This window comes from Buteo buteo, chromosome 10 (genome assembly GCF_964188355.1).
Source record: "Buteo buteo chromosome 10, bButBut1.hap1.1, whole genome shotgun sequence".
Classification (NCBI taxonomy): domain Eukaryota; kingdom Metazoa; phylum Chordata; class Aves; order Accipitriformes; family Accipitridae; genus Buteo; species Buteo buteo.
The window spans coordinates 36,766,641-36,786,207 of NC_134180.1; the positions used below are offsets into that span (position 1 = coordinate 36,766,641).

The 19,567-nt window shown below is 40.3% G+C and overlaps 1 long non-coding RNA gene across 1 annotated transcript; it reads left to right on the plus strand.

Moving 5' to 3' along the window:
- Window positions 1–8,099: 8,099 nt before the first annotated feature.
- On the plus strand, window positions 8,100–12,708 carry LOC142035504 (uncharacterized). Its single transcript, XR_012651901.1, has 3 exons — window positions 8,100–8,440; window positions 10,071–10,157; window positions 12,243–12,708. It is a non-coding gene; the product is annotated as an uncharacterized LOC142035504 (long non-coding RNA).
- The last annotated feature ends 6,859 nt before the right edge of the window (window positions 12,709–19,567 follow it).

A 19,567-nucleotide genomic window follows, 5' to 3' on the forward strand; every position in this document is an offset into this window, starting at 1 on the left:
AATATTCGGAACACAAGCCAAAATTCTACATACAAGAAGGCTTAAGAAGAGAAGGCTCTGAGATCAAATTACTGATTATTTATACTTCCTAGAAATAAAATAACCAGCAGATATACTGATATTCTGTGTAGTTACAAAATATTTGTTATTCTGCAGTACTACAGACTTTGCGTATAGGGAAGTAGTGCAGAGGCAAGTTTATCTCACAATCCTATTTTACATGGACAGTTCCCCTGAAATAATGCTGCTGCCTTTGGATTTGTATAGGTTATTTGAGGAATTTTTCATTAATCAAGTGCATCATACTACCTCATCTGCATTATATACGCAAGATAATATGATAGTCACTTGATAGGTGTTACCCAGCTCTAAAGTTTACTGTAATCGCACAGTAACTTTGCTGCTTACTGCAAATGAAAACACATCGGCAGACCTGTAATGAATCCAGCTGGGCTTTCTTTGGAATGGATTCCTGCTGCTCTGCTCTGGTGATTCATGGGAACTGACGTTCCACTTGCTTTTGTAGAGATTGAAATTCAACACATTTTTCAAGGTAGTTATGAAACAATATGTAAAAGCAAAATCTTGCCAGTTTTCACTCTTGATTGTGAGATCCACTGCTAAGTAAAGAGCTCTATGAATTAGCAAGTAAATGAAATAAAGTTAGATAGCTTATTTATTTAATAACAATAATTTAAGACAACTACTTTATCCTCCCACCCCCTTTTCTGCGCTTGATTTTTGCCACAATGAATCTATGAAATCAGCCAGTTAACCATAATGAAAGAACAGAGACATGTACGTATATTAGAAAACATATGTATCAGACTGTATAAGTTTTTGTCTCTAAGCTTAATACATTACTTATCCAAAAATAGAACCAATCATGAAAACACTTTACTATACAAATACATACATCAAACTCAACGCAAATATTTGCAGGATCAGGGCCCTAGATTTACTACTGAAGTCCACATCTCTGAATTTGTGCAGCCCATGACAAAATGAAATTGAATTCATTATTATTATTATTTTGGCAGAGCAGTTTTCCAAACCATTCCAACACACAAATAGTAAAATTACTTCAAAAACCGTATTTAAAAATCTAAGGGTAAAAAATATAGCACTTCTTAAATGACAGGCTTGGCCTCTGTAGCAATGTCAAAAAAATGAGTTGTGGGGATAATGTGAGAGGGAAGCTGGGGCAAGGGACACATAGATGCGTACCCATAACCAACACTTGATTAGTTGTAAATTGGTTTACCTCTATTACAGATTAATTGCAGACACAGCTTGAGCCTAGAAGAACTTATTATCTCAGGTACAATGCAATCTAAACATGGCAATTCTGCATCAAGGCTCTGCATGCCAACTACTTTTGGGGATTACTTGAGAAATCTAAGCTGGTTTCTATAGAATCACATAGTACTGGAAAAGGGCAGCACAATCAATCCTCCAGAAACAAGAGTGATGTAGCACGATGCATACACCTAGGTGGGTCTGCTGGAGCCAGTCTGCACCCAGCAGCACCACTGCTGGGCAGAAGCAGCGCTGCTGGATCTGAGTGACGTTAGCAGTAAATATCTGTACCAAACTCCTCTCCGTGTCCTCTAGAACCTCATTTATCTGGGGGTTGATGCTTTCTGTTAACTGGGTACTCTAGCTCTTAATGTAAAAAAAAAAATTAAAGATGACTATATAGTCATTTCACTCTATCACTTTTGTCCCTAAACACGTTGCTGGAGGAAAGTGGAAGAGTAGGAAAGAAAATCTCTGAGCATAGACCAGTTGTCCATTTCTTCCGTGAAAGATAACAGCTATTACTATTAGGTGTCCCATTTGGAAAGCAGGCTTGTGCTGCAAACCTAAGTTTCCCAGTCCTGTCAGTGGCCCCATGTGGAGATCAAGCCAGTTACATTTTAACACAGAAAGGTGACTTTAAAAAATATTTTAATGAGCATTAAATCTATAAAGCTCAACTTGAAAAACCAGAAATGCTATGTAGGCCATATAAAAGCATTCTGAGGTTGATCTGGTTTTTTTGCATGAGACTTCTGCCTACTACAGTGACAGCAACACTGAAGAAACTTGCAGAAAGTTCTGTTTTACAAATTTCAGTATAAAACCTATTAAAATTCTCAATATGTCTCATTTCACTTTTTACAAATTCAAAAACCTCCTCTCACAAGCACTAATAATTAATAGGGTGCTTTGAACTTCCCTGAAAGGAAAAAAACGTTGGGAGGCTTGAGGTAAGTAACTTTCCAAAGCTTTGATTATTTGTCAAAGAAAAAACTGTTTGAAATATGGCTAGGAAATGGTAAACCATTAAGAAATGGCAACTGGAACACCCAACACATTCCTGTTTCTTTCTTTTTCTGAAATTATATCTTCTGGCTGTATAAAGCCTTCATTAGTATTTCTCAGGTCTCCTGATATGGCAAATTATGTAATAGAAATATGATCAAAGCTGTAAGTACCAAAAAAATTTTAGCAGCTCTTCAACGAATTCTTCTAGTGGGGATTGTTTCCACTAGATAACTGAAAAAGTTGGAAATTAGTTGAGTATCAGCCTACCGGCAACAGAGTATAATGATTATTATAATACTTTTCTGCAGCAACTATAGTTAATTTCTGTATATCACTTCAATGACTATTTCAACTTAAGCAGTAAAAACTGAAGCAGTTAATGGTCTTACAGAGTGCCTCAAATTTACTACCAAACCTTTCTCTAATATGCCCTGGACTTCCAACTGCTTAAGCTAAAATGTACTGATGCTATCAGAAAGTTCTGGCAAATGTGTCTGTTAAACAAAACACATTTTAGATTTGTTTACAAATATATCCTGCAGCATTTTATAAACAACTGTAAATAGCTCTTCATGATGTGTGAACGTCTGCAAGTCTGGGCCCAGTACCCTTACAGTCTTCCAGTGACTTTTGAAATCTCTTCATGTTGATAGGAGGATATAGTGGGCAGATTCCTTTCAGCATAAAGACTGCAATGTCTTTTCCCAAACACTGGAATTCAGCTATGTTTACAGGCTAGTAGTGTGTATTAGGAAATAAGCTATATTGTTTATGTATGCTTGAAAATTCAGAAATAATTTAAGAAAGGACAATTCAATTGAAGAAATTAAATTTGCCTGGAAGACCAGAAGTACCACTGATGTACCCTGTTATTTTAAAGACCAAGATTAAATAGTATTGTTAAAGTAATTAGCTGATTTCTCCTATTTTAAATATCCTCATGATAAAGCCAGTGAATGAGAAGTTCCAGTTATCAAAAAGGCCTATATTTAAAGACAAATAAATTAGGTTGTCTTATTTAGCCCAGCTTTTTATTTAATAACTAAGGCCACCTAAAAGAAAGCAGTGCATTCCTGATACTAGATTGTGTTCATACAATATGTGATTAAATATTTTTAAAAGAATAACTATTCTTTTTTGAAAGAATAATCAAAAGGTATCCTTCAAAATAGTCCAGCTCAGCACTATCATATTAAAATCAATTAGAAAACACTGCAGAATTTACACAGCTATTCTATCAGGCCCTCCAGATGCAGATCTCTGAAATAATGATCTCAACAGTAAGTATTTTAGAAATGCTAATTATTACCCAAACTTTGAGTGGGGGTTCAGCATTTAACAGCGGTTTGAAGCCCTCCTCCTTGAAGCTAGGTCAGCCCAGCTGTGAATGCTTTTGAAAATTCTAACCATTCTTAATATGAAATGTGACTTAACATCGCTCTGCAAGGTATCTATCATGACATGTAAATAAACATGAAAAACTACACATTCAGCTGGGAAATCTGTTTGTTCCGATAACAAGGATCTTCGGTCTAAAGACATATATTTATATCCTGTCCAGTACTGTGAGTAAATGCCTTTTTTTGCTTTCACTATGATTTCAGTGACAATGACTCAATGAAATATCAGAAATACTAATATCCACAAAATGACTAGCAACTGTGGAATAACACATATTAGAACTGTCAATCCAGGCTAATACGCAGCTGCCTCAGATAGAAAACTATTACAGAACTCAGAGATAACCTGCACCCTTTGATCATTCAGGCCTCTGGAAGCAAGTCTTCTGAAGGTAATATAGATGCCTAGAAGAATAAGAGTAACCTGGGGAGAATGAGATAACTAGTGGAATTTTAGCTGGATCCATGTCTGAAAAGTTAAATAGTTTCCTCTGGTTCATGGGTCAAAAAATTAGCAAATACAGGCATTCTGCACTCACTTTGACCTACTCCTAAACCTTCCTTAGAGAAGCTAATAATGTTCTCTTTGCTACAGAATTGGAAAAATAACATTAATCTGTTTTTGAAGAAACTTCACTAAACTGGCCACCCTGCTACATCCTGTATCTTCCAAAGGTTTGAGACATCAAGGTCAGCTGAGCAGAACAACTGGAAGTCAAACCAAGAAGCTCCTGAAAGAAACTAACTAGTCCTAACCACTTTCATTCTCCTGCAGACTTCATTTGTGAAGATTTAGGTTGCTTTTAATTTGGATTCCCAGCTTGAGACATGAAGGCTTCAGCCTGGAAACCTAGACAGGGAAGCACACAAACTTACTGTTTATTGCATAAAGCTGATTTGAGCAGTTCCAAAAAAACAAGCTAGAACTAAGGAGCCAATTGCAATGGGAGAAATGATTCATTAATCCAGGGTAAAGCAAGTTGATTTGCAGCACTCTAACTAAACATCAGAACACAGAAACTATTTTAATGGATTAGACCAGATGTCTGCCTGGTCCAGAGAGGATAGCACCAGAATATGAACTCCATAGGAGACAGATGTGAGATAATCTACATTCCATATTAACTCTCAATCTCATTTCAAACACACAGATTGGCTTAAACCATGATATAGAAAATAATGCTGAACGTAACAGTATAGTAAAAGCTGATGGTAGTCCCCCTTCTGAAGTACTTTGTGCAATTCTGTGTGTCCTAATCTCCCTCCCCAATAAAAAAAAAAGTTTAAAAATTTGCAAAAACTACTACAGAAACAAAAATCTTCTACATGAAAAAGGAATGGAAATATGAAAAGATTTGTATATATTGAAACAGTAAGTATAATTACCAGTGTAAGAAAGATTAACATATTTACTTTCCTAAACAGAAGAATAAGGAGATACTAATAAAACTGAAATGAAAAATTCTTACATTATAAAAAGTTATGTTTTCCATAAAGTATAATTAATATACAAAACCTCTTGACATGGTATATTCTCAAAGCTAAGAGTTTAAGGGGGGTGTAAGCATCTTAGACATATATAATTCAGTATCAGATAGTATTTAGGAAGAAACTTAATTTTTAGAATCACCTTTCTGGAAGCGCACATTATATTTTTTCTGACAGCTTTCCCTGAAACTGACTCTTGTCAGACACAGGTTACTGAATTAAACCGGTAAAGAATGGTCCATAACAGTAATCTGTGTTGCTATAAAGCATGGATAAGTTACCTCTAATTTCTCTGTAACTCAGTTTTCTCATTTGAAAATTACAAATAACAATCAATATTTCAAGATGGGAAGATAAGACTTAGTTATTATTTGTGTTTTCAAAGCCAGGAATAAAAACATGATGCTGCTGTAAAAACAAAACAGCAAGTATAGTATAGCCATACTGGCTAAATCAATTTATATGGTTTGAACAATGTTCAGTCCTGCTGTAATGGCTTTATTCTCCTTGCATCCATACACAAAAATTTAAATTTGTGCAAAATGCAGGTTCCAGAGCTAGATTCCTGTATCACCTAATGTCTGGTCCAGATCTGACATATCATTAAAACATACTAAGCAGTCAGAATGCACCAAGAACAAGAATGTTCCTCAATTATGTTATGTGCACGTCAACAGTGTCAGTGTCACCTGGCACTAAGGGGAAAAACAGGTTCTTTTGGGGATCTGGAAGTTTGGGGTCTTTTTCCTGTCTTTGTGGTTCTTTGCATTTTTAATTCCTCATCTGATTTCTCAAAAAAAAGAAGGACCTACAAATTAAGACTTGCAAAATGGCCAGACAGGCATTGCAAAACTTAAGCGGACATGTATCGGGAAAATGCAACAAAACATGATTTCAGCAGAAGCTGAAACACAACATTTAGGAGAAAAGCACTGAGGAAAAAGTTCTGGACAAGGTTAAAAATAAAAAGCAAATACTGTAAGGCTTCAGATTTTAATAATATAGCAGAGAACACAATGTAAGAGCTAAGTTTATGCGCTAATTTGGAAATAGCAGGAAAGTTACATTGTATGTTAAGGAAAGTTACTGACAACAGCCCAGGCATAGGTAAAGTAGGTAGGAAAGCTGACAAAGTCAAAAGGCCACTGAAGATTTGTTTCCTGTTTCACAGCCAGCCAGAGCTGATCAGTTGTGTTTAGTAGTGTTGCACAACGCAGTGGATGAAAATAATCACCTGACTCATGGACAACTTTAATGTATAATAAACTTTACAGTGTGGTTTCAGGGGTTCATAAACAGCATGGCTGAACACAGGGAATTCAAGAACCTTATGGCCAATCCATTTAGATGTAGCCTTTGCAGTATTGTTTCCCAGAGCACAACAGTATTTTGCACGTTTATCACTTTTTTTCACCTTAAGTGGCCCCAAAATCCAAAATCAGTTCTATGGATAATGCATCTTCATTCGGAGCCACTTCTGAGGCTGAAAAGCACAGGCACAGCAGCTAACACAGCAGGCTAGGAAAATGAACTTTTGGTCCAGGAACCCAGATAATTTATGTATGATGCTGTGGGATATTAAATACTCAGAAAAACTGTCATTATCTTTGTTTCATCCTCCAAATGTTAATATCTCTAATTTTCATAACTTATTTTGGGGGCTTTTGTTTTCACATGGGCTGGAAAAGACCTTAACTGTGTTTTGTTACAATAGGAAAGACCCCTGTACCTAGAGGATCCTTATCACTCATGAGGAAACACAAAACTTAGTTTCACCGACAAACTTATCTTCACATACACAGTTAGAGCCATTGTTAATACATCCTGAATAGGAAGAATAACATTTGGCACCTTCTTTAAAGAGACCCTCACAGAATAACGTATGTGAGACGGAGGCGTACAGCATGCTGACCCTCTGCAGCCTCCAGGTACTTTGCACCTCCTGGGACAGGTCAAGCAGCACCTGCAGGTCAACCGCCAAGCTACCAGCCTTGTGGTGCAGTTTCAATTCCAACCCCATGTCTACACATACCGGTTTTTTTTCCTTTCTACATAGAGCAGGTCATGATTTCTCACGCGAGGGGAACTCCTGTGCACCACCGTTTCGCTCTGCTCTTCACCACCGCCACCTTTGCCCCCCGCGCGGGGAGGACGGTGCACAGTGCAGGCTGCTACCCCGCCATCAGCTTCGTCCTCTGCACAACCGGGGCTCTCCCCCGCATTTTGTTCGCTGGGCCAGCAGGGCTCTCACCCTCTCACCTTCCTTCCCTCAACGGGGCAATCCCCCCTCAGACAGGGCTGGAAGGCCTGGGGGCTCTTCCCCCTCTCCCCACCTGAAGGGGCGCTCCCCACGACCACCTCTCCCCCGGGAAGATGCTCCTCATCCCCCAAGGGAAGGAGCCTTGCCCTCCTGCACGGCTCCCTGGGCAGGGGCCTCTGCCCTGGCCCCTTCCCCACCTCAGTGCCCTCGGCCCTTCCCTCCCTTTCCCCTGAGAGAAAAGCTCCGTCTCCTGCACTCCGCTGCGAGGCAGGCCCCCCCCTACTGCCAGAAGCCCCTGGAGAAGGGGGGGCTCTTCCCCCTCCTCCCCCCGCCCAGGCGACTGCGGCTGGCACTGACCCGTCTCTGCCGTCCTGCTCCTCTCCGCCATATTTGTTGTCATCCCCCCCACACCCCCCCCACACGGAGCGAGACGCTGCCTGGGCGTCGCCATGGCAACACACGTCACCGCCAGGGGAGTCCCGCGTGCCCCCCCCCCCCCCCGCCCCTCTCTTCCTTCCCGCCCGCAGGCCGCCATGGCGGCGCGGGGAAGGAGAGCCGGGCTGACGGACGGCGCCCGGGGAAAGCCTTCCCGGTGTCCCGGGGAGCTTGGCCGGGTCCGGGATGCGAGTTGGGGGGGGGTGCGGAGCGCCTGCTCCCCTCGGCGGCCAGGCCGGCGGCCGCCCCGCTGCTCGCGGGTGGGGCGGCTGTGCGTGAGGGGAGCCGGCGCTGCGTGAGGGGCGGGAACGGCCGTGCGTGAGGAGAGTCCCGCCGGCCGCCTGCCCCTCAGTGCCTGTCGGTGCTGGTGTTTACAAGCGCTGCTTGCCCAGGGAGGGAAGGGCTTGTTATCTTCTCCCTGGTGACTGTCTCTACCTCGGCAATTACAGTAACAGCGTCCCGGAGGAGCCCCCGCCCGCCGGGAGTCGGGTCTGGCCCTGTGGTGGTAGTCACGGGGCTCCGAGGGGGAGAAGGGGTCGGTATGGAGGTGCGTGTCCCCCTCCACCCACATCGGGGAGCAATTACGGCCTCGCAACCCGGAGGGGAGTGGGGGGCAGAGGGGGTCGATGGCCTGGTCGGGTGAGGGGTCTCTGCCGCCCCAGCGGGGAAGGGAGTGCATCCCTCCTGCTCTGGTTGCCAGCCTAATGCACTGAGGTGGAGCACAGGCATTACGAGGAGGCAACCTTCGGGCAGAGATGGCAAATTCATGTGTGTGTGTGACTACCCTGCCCTGCCCCAAAACTCAGCAGGTGAGTCTGATCATGTGGCAGTTATGTCAACTTTTGTGGGTTTTTTTTTAATTTCTTAAGGCAGCCCAGTGGGTAGCTTCATTATGTGTGTGAGTGTTGCCCGTCTGTCTCCTCCTCCCAGACCTAGCAGGTGAGCCTGACCATATGGCAAATATATTGATGCTTCCTGAGGACGGGAGGGTTTCTGTGTGCGTGTGTTCGCAGGCCCACTGGGTGACACTCACCATGTGGCAAATACAGCAATGAAGTCTTTGGTGCAAAGGGGCTAATTATGTGTGTGTTTCCCAAGAGACCCAGCAGGTTGGGTCTGATCATGCGTGTCTCACTAATGCAAGGCTGAGATGGAAGCATCATTGTACATCCTCAACACAGATGAACTCCAAGCTCTCAGAAGTGAGGCTAGCCATGGGACAAGCATATTGTTACAAGAGCAAGCATCAAGGCCTAGGATCGTGTATATTTGCAGACATGAGGGTGAATGCACCCCAAACTGGGTGGCTGTTAAAACTGTGAAACGGAGTATGCATGCAATGCTAAGCAATGGAAATGGGCAGGACTGTGTTTATGGCTATGTACACGCTTATGTGTTTGCTTCCTTCTAGCTAGTAAATTAATGTAACCACTTCCTAGCGACCAATGACTAGTCAGTGAAACACTCCAAGCTTAAAAATCAAGGCAGGTAAAATTGTATCTTTCTCCATCTAAAGTTCTGTTCTTTAAACATCACTTTACCTCTTTGTTTTCCTATCTGGTATGTGCCTTTTCTGCTCCAGTTCAACTCCTCTTAACAAGACTCACGTGGATAATACCTCGAGGTTCTACACGCTTAGATTTTTCTGTAGGGTCAGTTGCTTCCTTTCTCCCTGGCTTTTGTGGCCTTGTTCATTCTTCTTTCAGTTCATAGTTCTCTGATTATTTTTGCAGCATCTATTTTTGTGGGTTTTCTTCCTTCGCTGTTTCCTTTCTTCTTCAGTGGCACTTAGGCCTCTTTCCTTCATCTAATTCTCTTCACTCTCAGTATCTTACTTTAGTATTACATAAGCTAATTTAATATTACTTTAGCCACATTCCTGTGCCAGTGACTTGATGAAATACCTGTCTAAAGTGGTGTACCAAGGGGGCTTTGTGATGGGTTTAGAAGATACACCCTTGCACAAAAGAATATTGGAGTGTGGATACTTTGCTCAGCAAGGGCCATCTAGATCCAAGCTCTGGAAAATATTTTCTAGACTTTTCCCTCTGCAGTATTCATAAACTATAGGTGGTCACTAGCATACTACAGAGGCTGATTAGTCTTGCTGCTGACAGTGAACTACAGTAAGTACATACAACCCCCCCCCCATCCTCTCCCTTATACTCTTTCTCCAGGCTAGCAGATCACCCAGGCCCTGTGCTCTTCTTTGCTTGTTGCTGGGCAAATGATCCTGGGACAGCCCTCTTCAGAATATGCCACAGGTACTGTCATCTTTTTCTTCTTCCATTCAGATCTCATGGCTGATTGTTTATATTAAATGTTCTTGCACATCCATTGAGAAACATTATCAGCACCAATTCAGGCTTAACATAGAAACATTCTCTCCTGGAATCTCTCCATGTATGTGTATTACAGTACCTCCTACCTGTCTGTCTGCCACAAAAAAAACTAACCTGATTGTTTCTTTTCCTCTTTCCTTGTCTAGTCTGTTATCAAGTCTGGCTTTCACTTTCTCTTCCTCTATGAGAAGGTGACCATATCTGTATCAGTAGGTAGGATACTTTTTTGCTTCTGGTCATCCTTTATCCTGCTACAGCCCCCTTCTTTTAGGTTCCCTGATAGCCATGTCCCATCCTGGCCCTCCATCAAATAATTTCTCATCTTACTTACCTCTTCATTCCTTTATCTAAACTTCCCTTTTTCTTTCTTTTTTTTTTTTTTTTTTTTTTTTGAGGTGTTAAGACAGTTCTGTCCAAGTCTGTAGCCCTAGTCTGGTTTCTTATCATGTCCCCACGTCCCCTTATTCCCTTTGTTCTACTTGCTATTCCAGCTTTAGTGTCCCCTCATCCATATTTCATTCCTATCTATTAATACTCATATAGCATTTTTCATCTGTAAATTTCTAAGAATTAAGTGCCTGTGGAGAAACCTTCCATATCAGTTCTTCAGATGACCTCTTTATTCACATTTCTCTGAGAGACTCACTTCTATGGTGACCACAAATACTAATCCAAAGGCCTTTTGCATCTAACTGCCATTCTATTAGCTCAGCTCAGCTACCTGCAAGAAAGTCTATTGAAATCCAAGGCATCTGGGGGAAAGCACTTTATCCAGTCAAATTAGCTCTTCTGAGTTAACACACTTGAAAAACCTAGAAATGCCACACTCATTTTTTTAGTCTGAGTTTAATGCTATGTTATAGTCACCTCACCAAGCTGAAGTGGTGTTAAATATAGATGATATGCAGTCTTTCCAAAAACAGTAAGACAATTTGACAAGAGAGTACTGGAAAGTTCATATAGAAAGTTCTTTTGAAAACAGAAAGATAACTGAATGGTGTAACTTGAAGAATAAGGGCTGAAGAATGAGGGAAATAGTATTCAGGAGCAGCAGTTCCTCATTTTTATTTATGCATCTTTAGAGCACCTGAAAATATGTTAGGGTGCTTGTTGGGACAAAGATGTCTGGTCCGTGCCCTTCCAAAGCTAATAATCTAATTTTGGACATCACAAAACAACAAAAAATAACAGAACACCATTGCAAAACACTGTTGCCCTGGTTATCTTCATAATCATTGTTTCAGCCATATTCCTTATTTCAATGTATCCCTCCCTGCTTCAGCATCTTAGCAAGCAAAAGCTACTTCACTTTTGTGGCTCTTTACAGCTTATTCCCACCCTATCATCTTTTAATATCCTATAGAGAAATCAACGTCCTCCCCCCACACATTTCATTCAGTAATAACTCTCTACTTGTTACATTTTCAAACCAGCACCTTCTTGCTTTCCCTCGCTGCTGTTTCTCACTCCCACTCACCTAATTTTCCTCCTTCAAATCCCTCCCTAAAAATCTTCTATGCTGTGATGTCTACTGAAGGAATGATAATGAACAGTCAGCTGTGTGCCAAGATTACTGTCTGTCATAGTGACTGGAGTTGTCTTATTCTGATCTGTCTCTTGCATCCACTTCTTGTGTTGGACTGAAAGTGACTTGAAGCAGGCCCCCTCTTTTCGCTGTGTTAGTTACGGGTGGGTTCTGTAGTGGCCTCTTAAAATCCATTATATAAACAAATGAAAATAGAGGCAATGGAAATGCTGGCCAAAACCAGGAAGATTAGGCAATAATTCAGTTATGATTCATCAGTTTAGGTAAATTTACATAAAAATTAATGTGACTGACAACTCCATTACAAATATTGAGAAAAATTATTTTTCTAAATATGGATTTGTGCCATTTTTCTCTTTGCTTATAATCTATAAGGACTTGCGGAGTATGTTTTACTTTTTTATTTGTGCTTGTGTTTGAAACATTAGACATTCCATTTTTTGTTTATCTGTTGTCTGCAGCCCAGAAGACTGTGTGGTGACTGAAGAACATGAGGAAGCGTAAAGCCACAAGAGCAAAGACTGGAAGGAAAAAAGATTTCTGATCACTTTTTTTTTTTTAACATGAGTATAATTTAAATATGTTGAAGATCGAATGATTTGCATTACACATGCAATACTTTCGATTCAACTAGAGGTGGCTGCTGTCAATACATATCTGTCAAAACCCCAAAGATCTTCCAAGAAAATCAATAAAAATCCATTTTTACAATCCTGATATTTTCAGAGTGTTTAAAAAATTGGCAAAACCCACCCATTTTTATACATTACAAAAAAGCCAATAAGGTGCATTATTGATTTTTCTCACATCATTTTTCAGTGACTGTTAAGGCTGGATGAGAATGAGAAGATGGAGTATTAACATGAGTTTTGCATGTGTTTCACAAACCACATATATGGTGTGGTGTATGGTACAGTTCTTCAAAGTGGGCGCTTAAAAATCCAGGTGTCGTTGGGTAGAAATCATATAATTGCTTTTTTGGTATCACTTTCCCTGTGTAGAATGAAGTAGTACATGCATTCAAGTATATGTTCTATCAGTACTTCAGCTTTGACTACTGTCAAAGACCATGACAGCATTTCTGCTACAAACAGGCCATCAATGTTGGCTGTGCGAGCAGAGTAGGTACAATCCAAATTAAAAAGTAAAAAAAAAAAAAAAAAAAAAAATCTGGTCAGAGTTTTTAGCCAGGATGTTATGGTCTGGTGGATTCAGACAGAAAATTAAATCTGATAAATAAAGAGAGCCAAAATGAAAAACCAAAGCCTAGACTGAGGTAGCAAAATTGAAGTGAATTTTAAAACACGCATACATAGTGGAGGAATGTTATGATCTTATTATTGTAACCTTGATCCAGTCTTCTCTTCTTCCAGCATTTATTGCTCTCATTAGTTATGTAATATCTAAAAGCAGATTGTAAATTTCTTGTGTCAGGACAGTACCTTTAATGTATTCTGAACATGCTTAGTATAACTTTAGACGTTCTGTACAAAAATAATATTACCTCTTGGGTTTTTCTGTGTTATTTCTAAGCATAGGAAAAATTAAAATGCAGCAAGTCTGGAAAGGTCAAACTGTGTCTCCCCTCATTCTGTGCATGACTTCAGAAATAATCAAAAAGTTCTGCTGAGATAACTGATATGAAACCTGAGACACCGTGATCACAAAACTTGGATCAATTTGCCCATGCAGGCGAAGCATCATCTCATTTCACTCCTGAAAATATGTTTTTTAATTTTGCATTTTATGGCTATTTTGAACTGTTTGTTCCTAATGATTGTCCTCACGGATGTGCATCAATATTGTGTAATTACACAGAGAAACTGTCAGCCTGAAGTAACCCAATCTGTAAGTTACAACCATACCAAGTACAGAAGGTGAGCAATTTGTGACTCCAGGATTTTGAACACTACCTTGCTTTTCCACTCTTCCACAAGCACTTTTGAGCTTGTAAAAGCAGGGGACCGCCAACATGTAGTGCTTTCTCAGACACGCTTCCTTCCTCTTTCACTATTCCTCTAAGCAGGGCAGGGCTTTGATGAGGGGTTGGTTGCCAGTGTGCACTTATGCCCTGCATTTGACTAGGAAAGGAAAGAAAGGTCAGTGCCAGCCACCTGGGCGCAGAATGGAAAAAGAAATGTTACCCAAGGACAGGAGTAAACCCTTGCTATTACAAAACTGGTATTTTTAAATTATTTTCAGGAAATAAAGAACCTGCACTTTTAAGTTCCCATCAGAAAGGTATACACACGTACATGATAAAAGTGCACTTTATCTGGGAAAGATGAAGGGCTAAGTCAATTCTCCTGGGATTTGAACATGTGGATCAAGGCAGTTTAGGAATTTAAAACCTGAAGTATAATGCTGTCGTGGTTTAACCCCAGCCAGCAACTAAGCACCACGCAGCTGCTCACTCACTTTCCCCCCACCCAGTGGGATGGGGGAGAGAATTGGAAAAAAGTAAAACTCGTGGGTTGAGATAAAGACAGTTTAATAGGACAGAAAGGAAGAAAATAATAATATGACAATAATAATTAAAAAAAAATGGAATATAGAAAACAAGTGATGCACAATGCAGTTGCTCACCACTCACTGACCAATGCCCAGTTAGTTCCCGAGCAGTGATCCACCACACCCCCCTGCCGCCAACTCCCCCCAGTTTCTATACTGGACATGACATCACATGGTATGGAATACCCCTTTGGCCAGTTTGGGTCAGCTGTCCTGGCTGTGTCCCCTCCCAACGTCTTGTGCCCCTCCAGCCTTCTTGCTGGCTGGGCATGAGAAGCTGAAAAATCCTTGACTTAGTCTAAACACGACTTAGCAACTGAAGACATCAGTGTGTTAGCAACATTCTTCTCATACTGAACCCAAAACATAACACTATACCAGCTACCAGAAAGAAAATTAACTCTATCCCAGTCAAAACCAGAACAAATGCTAAGCTAGAATTCTGTGCCATTCAGAGGCAGGTAGAAGGGGCCCAAAGAACTCTTTTGCCCCGGAACCCTGCAATTCCCTGGGAGCCCTCCATGGTGAAAGGACTTTCAAGTAGTTTCTAACCGTGTAGCTGCCAAATACACTCTGTTACTTTGCGGATGTTTCCAAGGGGTCTACATGATCCTGATAGAGTCCTGGCACCAGTGATTACCTCACCTATGCTTAGAAATTAAAATACATGCTTGTGTGATGTTTATTGAATTTATTGAACAATTTATTGAAAATTATATTAGTTTTTCATTAATATTTCTGTATTATGGACATTTTCCAGACTGTGTCCTGTATTTATATATACAGACACATTTTATGCGTTGCATTTTAATAACCTACAAACTCTACAGTTCTCCTCTATCTTTTAAGCCTTTTTAGCATCTGCTCTGTTAGAATTCTTTTAATGCAGCTAGTGAACATCTGGAAAGATGAGAGAGGTGGAATCAGAACTTAATTTGGGATGAACTGAACAATTGTTTACTGTCTTGAAGCTGATTATTCGGCCCTCAACCGAAATCAAATTCTTTGGAGGAAGGGATAGTTCATAATGGATTTAGGAACCATGTTAAGTTCCATATTTTTTAAGTAAATTCATGAACTGGCTTTAGTTACAATTTCTCAAGGTACCAGTGGCACAAAAAAAGGAGCAGCAAATCACTGAGAGACAATCACTACATGTAGCAGCTGGGAGAGAGGAGGTAAACTGAAATTGCAGGAATTTACTTTAGACTGCAGTAAGCTTATGTTAGCTAACACATGGCAACTAATACACAATAAAATCCCAGTGCAGAAAGGCCATTTTTAGTTTCACATTTGTTAGCAGATCATGGTAAACAGTTGGCTCACCCTAATATGCACTTGTCTTCCCTAGGATTTTTTTCACATGCTAAGTGTCAAGGCACCATTTTTTTCTCCTATCACATACAAGGCCTACAAGTGCTCAGATAGGAATGACGTAGATCTACGCATGTAAGCCACGTGGACTAACAATGATCTTTTCTTTCCTTTTAAAAGAATCCAAGGAATGAATTCAAGGCTGCAGGTAGATTGCCTTTGGTCGTTAGGTTCACGTGTAGGCTTGAGTTCAATGCACTAAATGGCTTGAGATGTTCAGCCATCAAGGTCCTAGTTCACCTTATGCCTTTTGGTTTTGCACTGTACTTGTGCAGGAACACTGTTGGCTTGCCAGTTATTCCATAAACCACGCAGTGCCACTAAAAGAAGTCCTTGGGGTGCAAAATATTATCAACACTGGCCTTTAATAATAGCACAATAAGGAAAAGTCAAGCCCACAGCAGCACTCCAAACAGCTTAGTAAAGGGATAATACTGAGTCAGAGCCACTCTCTGTGAGATCCAGGGTATAGAATAAAGCAAAATATGGGGCCTACCAAGGCCAACCACCTTCCTTCAAGAGTAGAGGAAATTGCGTTGTTTGGTGAATCTAGTCCTAAATACTATCTGCTGTGGGAAAATAATGTGAACTCAAGTGAAAAAGGTTGTTATGCCTCTGAGGACACCGTTGTAACTGATGGTGGTTAGCAAGATGATCAGGGATTAGTGCCAGCCATGTAAACTCCAGCCTGACCATCTTGAGATAAGCAGAGATCTGGGTTTAACGTCATTAGAGAATTGTTATACCAAGGCTACATTCATAATAACATTTAAAAATCACTATTTTATTACTTTGAAGACATAAAACAGACACCATCTTTTCTTTAATTTCTCTGTATTTTGGCCAAGCAATATCAAATTCTAGGTATTTCTGTACACTGTGATTACCAAAGTTGTTTCCCTTGTTATAACTAGCAATGCTGAGAAGTGGATATTCGGTAAGACATAATCACACCCAATTATCTGTTCCCAACCTTGAATATAGAGTCTGTAGAAAAAATTACATGACCTTTTTAAAGTTTGCATCTATAACATCTTCTACATTCTAGAGCTTCAGGGACCTTCACAGCACGCAAACTTTCTACCCCTCCCTGCAAGAGTTAGTGGTCCTACAGAAGAAAAAAAATCCTTTAAATTAAGAACTTAAGGAAATGAACAGGTATACATGTATTTGATCAGAAACCGCAGAAATTATTTAATGTAATTACTACCTCATCCATCTTGAAATCAAGGACAATTTCAAAATCAAGACATCAATATGAAATTCGAATGACTTCAAGTTTGGATGAAGGAAGTACACAGTAAAAAATGTAGTTACATACCATGTTTATCTTCTAAATGAAGATATTTGGTGAAGCACAGATGGGCTACGGTATTTCTTAATCCTCTGACCCATAAGGATTGGCAGTGAGACAGTGTTCCCATTAATACATCTCTTACTCCTTCTACTTTTTTACACGGCATTGAAATATTACATTTGGGAACTCATTGACTCACTTAGGATGACGGCTGCTATACCAGAGAAAGGAAGTTGATTTCCTTTTCATATTCTGAGCACACACAAAAGTGGTGGCAACTTAGGAACCAGCTCTTAGAAATAGCACCTGGAATATAAAGGCTCTGAAAATCTTACCTGCCAGAAAGTAATGTTCCATTACACAGGAGAACTGAAGTTCAAGTATACTGAAGGTCTGATTAAGGAGCGGGCACAACACTGTTCAGGATAGCTAACCTTGACCATTCCTGAAACTGTGCCAAAATTAGAATGGGTGGCAGAGCTCCTCACAAACCAGACACAGTATTTGCAACACGACAATGGCTATAGAGGAGGGCTTCCAAGTAAATTCTACCTTTGCTTAAAATTCTGTACTGGAAACTGCAGGACTGGACACTAGAGCGGTAACCCCATCAGCCATCTTAAGTTATACCATCCTGGTGGTGTCTTACATGACTTAGCATCACTTGAGAAGCCCACTGTAGAGCAAAGAACTGATTTGGTTTCCCAAGTCTCAAGCTTACCCATCAGGACCTTCCTCCCCTACAGTAAGCAAGAACTTTCAAAGGGAGCAACTGCAACCAGCCAGTGAACCAGAAAGCAACAGAAATGTTGGTAAAGTGTCCCAGTACACCACTGCACTCTTACAGAGATTTACACAATAGGTAGGATTTAAAACAAACACAAGAATAGATGCTATTTAATTAGGACCTTCACAGAAAAAACATCTGGTATAATTGGTTAAGGGGAAGTCTTTACTCAGGCAACATTTATTGGGATATAAACAATGTCCAATTGTAAAAGCTAATTAAACAGCAGGGCTAAGGTAACAGAGAGTTTTGCCTGCATGACTAGGATATAAGGTTTATAATCCATGCTGTTATGGGACGACAACAGCAAGAACAAATAACTGTGTATCCGAAAAGTCAATTATGCCCTTCTTTTAGTAATAACGTACTCCAGAGGTCAGAGAATACTTTTTCTTTAAGTAAGATAGCCGGTTTTCTATAGAGATTGAAGCTTGCTTACTGTTCAGCGTTTAGGAAACTGAAAGCAGCAGAACCAGCCTGACGGATATTCCACCCTCTTGGGCGGTACGTTATTAGCCCATCACTCTGAAGCTCTAGGCACCCTCACGCCCTTTGCTTTCACAGAACGAATTCTCTGATTTTGAGCCATCTGGCCTATAGCAGTTTCCAAGGAACTCGTATCATTGACGATATATTATTTCAAAGTGCCCTTTTAAAGAAAGTTCATTTACAAGTAATAGGGATATTTATATATATCTATTTTGTTAACCTAATGGAAATTAAATGGCAGGTACACACACATCCATGTAACTACAAATTCAGTGATAAATACATCTTGTAGAGCTTCTTCAGATGTTTTGCAACGGATGGCAGCCTGGGTTTACCTAACCCACCCACCCGCCCCCCCAGATTGCCTCCAGGTTATTCACAGGAAAGCCTCAAACTTCTGCAGCATCTCCGGCATTGTTTCTTCTTGGCAGCACCAAAACTGCCATTACAATCCCTTCAAATGCAGTCTCCACAACAAAGAAAATTCTGCTTTATTAACTTTCTTCTTATCTTCTTTGTATTGGTGGAATGGCATACCTCTGCAAATTGTATGGAAAATAAGAGGTTTAGAGGCCAGGCATATACTACCTTTTCTGTGAAGAAAGAGCAGTATTTCCCCTTGACTGTCACCCTATGCACTCTCATAATCCATGGGGATAGAGAAGCACCATTTGCCATACAATATAAACAGCCAATACTAAAGAATCTCCCAAGAAGTCCTCTTCCAAACCAATGATGTCCGCAAGAGCTTTACTGTCTTTCACGTGAACACTATTAAGACATCTAGGGGGTTTTTTTCCAAATAGTTATCTTGACACAGTATAGGCTAAAGTGCATTTGCTGCACTTTCCAACTATGGCCATCAAACAACATGAATTCTGTGAGAAGGCTGCATACCGAGCAGTGGTACACAAATGCACTGAAATCTTAAGCTAGTTAATAGGCTTTTAAAGTGCACATAATTTTCTCACAAACCAAATATCTGCAGCAATCCAAGTGGAAAAACTAACTTTAAAAACTTTTAATGTATTTTAAATTCATAGCCTCTGGCAATATATTATAATGAACAGTAGGTATAATACTATACTCAAAACCTTAAATGTTTTCACAATAATTTTTAGTTTTAGTAATTTAATTTACTGCATTTTAGATTCAGAAGTAGCAAGGACAATTTCAAACGAAAACTTCAAAAACAAGATACAACCAAAGACTTTTTCAGGATGAAAGAACACATATAAGGAGGATCAAGACCCTACAGTGAGATCAGCTATTAGCTAATTAAATATGTGACTAAAATTCATCATTTTAAATAGCAGCCGTATTGATGG